Source organism: Arabidopsis lyrata, assembly GCF_000004255.2.
Source record: "Arabidopsis lyrata subsp. lyrata unplaced genomic scaffold ARALYscaffold_3, whole genome shotgun sequence".
NCBI lineage: Eukaryota > Viridiplantae > Streptophyta > Magnoliopsida > Brassicales > Brassicaceae > Arabidopsis > Arabidopsis lyrata.
Genome location: NW_003302553.1, coordinates 22,979,042 through 22,985,958, shown reverse-complemented (window position 1 = coordinate 22,985,958; position 6,917 = coordinate 22,979,042). Strand labels below are relative to the sequence as shown.

The 6,917-nt window shown below is 36.5% G+C and overlaps 1 long non-coding RNA gene across 1 annotated transcript; it reads left to right on the top strand.

The window, feature by feature from the left end:
• The first annotated feature begins 241 nt into the window (after positions 1-241).
• LOC110230279 lies at positions 242-2,147 on the top strand. The gene is made up of 4 exons (XR_002333394.1): positions 242-642; positions 744-824; positions 930-1,847; positions 1,932-2,147. It is a non-coding gene; the product is annotated as an uncharacterized LOC110230279 (long non-coding RNA).
• The last annotated feature ends 4,770 nt before the right edge of the window (positions 2,148-6,917 follow it).

Sequence of the window (6,917 nt, the reverse complement as noted above, 5' to 3'; positions counted from 1 at the left end):
TCAGCCAATTAATGATATACTTTCGCCAACCCCATTTACAAATTATTAAGATTTTAACCTTTTTAAAAGAGATTTTTTTTTTTTGTAACAATGTTAAGTATTTATACCATTTTCAAGTTGTCACTATAAGAAATTTGGTCATTGGTAGCATATCATTGTAGCACTAATTCACTAATTGCTATTAAAAGTGACAAAATCGGATGACAACTATATTGTAGCATTAAGTTAGTGCTGGGAAAATATTTCATTAAGCGGGAACCCAAAAATCACTTCTATAGCAGGAAAAATTATTTTAGAGGCAAAACACTTAGCCAAAACTTTGTTTTTTCCACGACTCTCACACTTTTAGCCAAACACTAACAAAAGCAAACACTTAGGTCATTTTTCTCTAAAAAATCTGAACCTTTGCCGACACCACGAATCCGGTTTCTGGTCACTAGAAAACCCAATTCCAGTCATTCCTCAACCTCCATCGCCTCGATTCCCTCGATTTCCAGTCATTTCTCAACCTTCGATGCCTCGATTTCCCTCTGGTTTCGAAAAGGAAATCAACCCTTTAGCTGGTGTCGTCTCCGTCGCTGAGTTGGTGTCGTCTCCGTAGCTCTATTCCACCTCCAATATCGAATAAGAAACCCACGACAAGTAATCAACTCTAGATCTAGAGTAATAAACTCTAGATCTAGAGTAATAAACTCTAGATCTAATCGTCATTCTCATTTTCTTAATTCGAACTCTCATTGTAGCAAGAATCGAAGCCCTAGAGAAATCTTTGAGGACCTAACATGAATAAAAGCAAGAGAATCAATCTCCTTTACAATCTTCAGGTTATGGCTCTTATATTCGTTTGAAATCTGGTTTTGTTTTTTTGTTTTCTACAATAGAAATTGAGACATACATTGAGAAGCTTAAAGCAGTTTGTCTTGTTTCAGGTTGGATCTTTTTGCTGGGGTGAAGACGACTAAAACCCACAAAACCAAAGCTTAAAGGAGTTTGTCTTGTTTGCAAGTTCCATTGTTTTTGACTTTGAAATTCTTGATTGGTTTAATACAAGATTAACTCTCTCCGATCTCTATTTCTCATTCGTTTTCTCTTAGATTTTATGATCCGATTTTGCATTTAATCTTCGTGAGATCCGAAATTGTGAAGTTGTGTTAACTTAGATTTATAAATCTTAGAGTTATGTGGTAACAATTTTGTGGATAGATCTTATCTAATTTGCGAGATATATGTTAGTTTGCTATATTTATAAATCTTAATGAATTGCTAAAAAAATTTACTCTTTGCTAGATTCTTATTTGAATGTGATAGGTGTTACTGTTTAAGAAGCCACTCCCGTTTCTCTTTTTGATATTGTGTCTGTGGTTAAAGCTACTAGTGGTGAGGTTCATGTATGTTTTGATGAGTGAAAATTTGAAAACCCACTTGATTTGTGTCTCTGATACATGAGATTTGTGTTTGTTTGCTATGTCTAAATCACAGAGAGTTGCTAAAAACTTAGTTTTTGTAATTGAATGTGATAGTTGGCGCTGCTTAAGAAGCCATTTTATGTCTCTGTTTGATCTTGTATATGTGGTTAAAGCTAGTGAGCTAATGAGGTTCTTGTATGTTTGATGAGTGAAAATTTGAAAACCCACTTGATTTATGTCTCTGATTGTGTGGAATTAGGGAAGATAGTCACAAAGTTTACATTTTTTCGTGTGTTTCATGTTGATGGTTTTATATAGGTTTATGATGTGACAAAGTTCTTGGACTGTTTAAGAGAAAACGAATGAGAAATAGAGATCAGAGAGAGTTAATCAGACTGTTTAATCTTGTTAATGTGAAAAGTCATGGGTTCATCTGAAAAGGTATGTGAAAACAATATATACTTAAGGGTTTACATATAAATGGGAAAATATGTCATACTAATCTAAGATATTTTTGTTTTTCAGGAGTGAACTCAATTGCTTATTTTGAGACTGAAGCATGTTTACTGTTTTTAAGTTTAGCCGGCTATGTTTGAGAACTTGATCAGTCTAAGACATGACTTTCTGTTTTGTTTATGACTTAGTGATGTATGTTTACATGTTCTCTCTTATTGTTCATGATTTAAATATGTACACTTTGTATGCTTTGGATCTTAAATGGAAAAGCATTGGTCTTTATGATTTTTTATTTCACAATAGATTTTATAAATCCCAGAATTGATTATCGTGATCGAATAGGTGCACAATTTTGGCAGCCATAACTGTAACGAAACAATATTCAACAACATTTTAATTGTGTCATAATGAAATATTTCATGGCACTAATACAAAGCCATGAAAGAGTACATAATAGCACGAAACAAGTGCTAGAAAAAACTATCCTATAGCATAAAACTATCGCTATGATACGTTCATTTTCCGTAGCATTCCGAAAAATGCTATCATATGGGGTGAGGCTATTATAGCTCCTCCTGTCATAGCGTTCATGAAAACGCTACCAAATCGATATAGTAGCGTTTTCAGTGTACTACCAATGACCAAATTTCTTGTAGTGTGCGCAGCCAATATAGAGAAAACAAAGAAATCAGAAAGACCAAAAACTATGACTGAAAGATCTACGAATACAAGAGAAAAACACGACAAGAACACAAAGTGAAACAACAAGCAGAGGCCCGAAGAAGAAACACCGATTCCGAACCACAATGTTAAGAAACACAAAGTGAAACAAACAAGCAGAGATTTTAAGTGTTGACTTGAGGAGATTTTAGTTTTGTATCTTTTCCCGTTGTTTATACGATTAATCTTTTGTATAATGGGATTAGTTGTACGTACGTTCCCATTTAATAATATTGTATGAGAATCGAAACAAATTTTTTTTTTTGTTAAAGAATCGAAACAAATTTACCTGCATGTCTTCAAGATAACCCAACAACTATATTCAAATATTCAATGATATACTTGAAGTCTTGAACGTAAGTTTAACGATGTTTGTATATATTAGTCCACCGTTTAGCTCATATATATGGTAACAAAACTGAGTCTTTGTTTATTTAGTTATCCCATGAAGATGGATTTTTTTTTTTCCCAGATAACTAATAAAAGATAATAATTAACGACAGAAGGAATAGTATTTTTGGACCAAGATCTAGAGCAGGTACATTAATATTTTTCTAACATCAACTCGAATTCGTTATCTTGAAGTGCACTCTCTTTAGAAGGTTCATCAGTACACCATTAGAACTACATATGTTGGATTGAAGATACATTGTTTAATTATTTTATGTTTTTGTGTCTATAATTAGTCTATTACAAACGGTTGGTACCTAAACGAAAATTGAAGTATAAACAGTTTAGATCTTTTGATTATAAAAGAAAGTGGTCAATGTTGCATTAAAATATTTTAAATAAAGAATGACATGAGATTTTGACAAAGATTTTATTTGGTTACCATTATATATAGTTAACAAATCGAAAGAAGGATCCACCAACTCAAAATTTTCTAACTTTGACAGACCACCAAATCAAATCAAAAGACGAATCATGCCTCTTTTACAACTAAATACGACTGTGTGATCCCAAGCCTAAAGTAGAGACAAGGTTTCATGAGATACCATACATTTTCAAAGATATATATGAGAAATATGATAGCATTATCCCATTTATTTAGAGTATAAGACTTGGAATTCAATGCCAAAGTCAATAGAATTCTTTGATTATTATTGATCAATGATCTAAGTATATATAGTACAAGATGTTAGGTATAGGGATCTAAACTAATATACACAAGAATATTAACATATATCTAATAAGGAATGTATCATTATCGTATTACTCCCCCTCAAGTTGGAGCGTGAAGATTGCAAACGCCCAACTTGTCCCGTAGAAATCGAAACTGTTGGCTTCCGAGAGCTTTCGTGAAAATGTCAGCTGGCTGAACAGTGGTAGAGACGTGAGAGAATGCTAAGTTGCCAGCAGTATACTCGTCTCGTATAAAGTGACAATCGGTTTCTATATGTTTCGTTCTTTCGTGGAACACAGGATTCGAAGCAATATGAAGAGCAGATTGACTGTCACAAACAAGATGCATAGGCTGATCATGCAAAACACCAAGCGAGAGGAGAACTTCTTTAACCCACATAAGTTCTTGACATGTCATGGCCATGGCACGATATTCTGCTTCAGCTGAAGAGCGGGAGACTTTGTCTTGTTTCTTAGTTTTCCAAGAGACCGGAGGGTTACCAAGTTTCACCAAATAACCCGTCAAAGATCGGCGTGTAAGCGGACAGCCTGCATGATCAAAATCACTATAGCCCGTAAGTTGTAAGTTAGAGGCGGAGGAGAGGAGAATACCTTGTCCGGGACAGCCTTTTAAGTATCGAACAAGTCTGAGAGCTGCATCCCAATGGTCGGATAGTGGTTTCTGCATAAATTGTGCCAGCATATTAACAGCATAGGATATCTCCGGCTTAGTATGGGTGAGATAGACGAGTCTTCCCACAAGTCTACGATACTTGTCTGGTTCTGGGAATAGCGAACTTGTGGAGGAAGCTAGTTTATGATTTTGTTCCAATGGTGTCTCCGTAGGCCGTGAACCAGAAAGTCCACATTCTTCTATAACATCAAGACAATATTTCCTTTGAGATAAAAATATACCTTCTGGACTTCTTGCTACTTCAATACCTAAGAAGTATTTCAAATGACCAAGATCTTTCATTTTGAAATATTGGCTGAGATAGACTTTGAATTTGGCTATAACAGAAGCATCATTGCCGCAAATGACAAGATCGTCGACATATACGATGACATGTAGAACTTTTGATCCTCAGATTGACGTAAAGAGAGAGCAATCCTTTTTGGACTCAACGAAGCCAAACTTGATGAGAGATGTGGATAGCTTTTCGAACCAACAGTGAGGCGCTTGCTTCAAACCGTAGATAAATTTTTTTAATTTGCAAACGAGAGAAGGATCTGTTGTCTTGAATCCCGGAGGTGGTTTCATATAGATGTCTTCTTTCAAATCGCCGTGAAGAAAGGCGTTATGAACATCCATTTGATGAAGTTCCCAGTTTTTTGCTGCCGCTATGTCCAAGAGAAGTCTCACAGTTTGCATCTTAACAACCGGAGCAAAGGTTTCAGTAAAATCAACACCTTCTTTTTGATGATTTCCCAAAGCTACAAGTCGGGCTTTGTAGCGTTCTATAGTGCCGTCAGAGTTGTATTTAATGCGAAATACCCACTTAGAACCAATAGCTTTAACTCCACGAGGAAGCTTTGTAATATCCCAAGTACCTTGATCTTCAAGAGCATCAACTTCAAAGGAGACAGCATTGCGCCATTCTTTTTCTTGAACAGCTTGATTATATGTGAGCAGTGGATCAAACATGCTTATTTCAGCTAAGAAGTGTTTATGACTCTCAGAGAACCGTTCACAAGACACAAAGTTAGCCATAGGATATACACACGTACCAATATTGTCGGAGAGAGGATCGGGTATTAGTGAAACAGAGATAGGATCACATTGCACCGCATAAGTTTTATAGTCTTTAAGACGAACAGACTCTTGTCTATTACGCAGCCCACGACGAAGAGGAACAGGAGGCGCAACAACTGGAGTGACCGTATTAATAGGAGAGCTTGGAGGTGAATCATTGACTGGAATAGGAGGCGGAAGAGGAGTTGCAGAAGGAACAACATTACTCTGTTCCGTGTCATCATCATAAGCCAAAAATGGAGATGGAATGCTATTAGGAGATGAAGATTTTGTAACGACATTCTTGTTCGCAGCAAAGGGAAAGCAATCTTCTTGGAAGATAACATCACGAGAGACAAAAAATTCATTCAATTCAAGATCATAAATTCTCCAACCTTTTTGTCTATGAGGATATCCAACAAAAATACCTTTTCGTCCTCGCTCTTGGAATTTGTCTGAACGAGCCGAATGTTTCTTTGCAAAACAGAGACTTCCAAATACCCGTAGTTCAGCATAAGTTGGTGGTTTGGAGTAGAGAACTTCATATGGAGTTTTTCCATCAAGAATTGGAGTTGGAGTTCGATTGATTAGATAGGCAGCCGTAAGAACACTCTCGCCCCAGAAACTTGTGGGCAGTTCAGCTTGAAATAAGAGTGATCTTGCAACGTTCAAGATGTGGCGATGCTTACGCTCGACACGCCCGTTTTGCTGAGGTGTATAGACGCATGACGTTTGATGAACAATTCCTCTTTCAGCAAAGTATGACTTTAAACACATGAATTCAGTACCATTGTCGCTTCTTACTATTTTAACTTGTTTGTTGAATTGGCGAGATGCCATAGCAATGAACTTTTGAAGTAAAGAGGCGACCTCACTTTTAGCTAGCATAAGATGAGTCCAAACGGCGCGAGAGTGATCATCTACAATAGTTAGAAAATAGTGAGCTCCGTAAGAGGAAGCAAGATTGTAAGGTCCCCAGACATCGCAGTGAATCAAAGAAAAACATTCCTCTGCTTTATTTGAACTTTAAGAAAAAACAGCTCGAGTTTGTTTGGCTCGAACGCAAACGTCACAAATCGTCTTTAAATCGGAACTACAACTATCAAAATCCTCTAAAGAAGTTAAAACAGAAGATAACACTTTAGTAGATGGATGTCCTAGCCGCATATGCCATAAGACCTTGTCGGTTTTCTTCTTAACCGTGTTAGCACTCGCTACAACAGCTCCAGCTCCTTGTAAGTGATAAACTCCATTTTTCTCTTCACCAATTCCAATCAGCATCTTGGAAGTACGGTCCTGTATCACGTAAACTTGATCAGTGAATATTGCAAAACAATGCAGCTCATGTAGAAGGCGAGCAACGGAGATGAGTGTGCACGAGAGATCGGGCACAAATAACACTTGTGTAAGTTTCATCTTTGGACCGAGAACTAGCGTGCCTTTTTTAGTAGCAATCGTGTGTTTAGCATTAGGAAGAACAA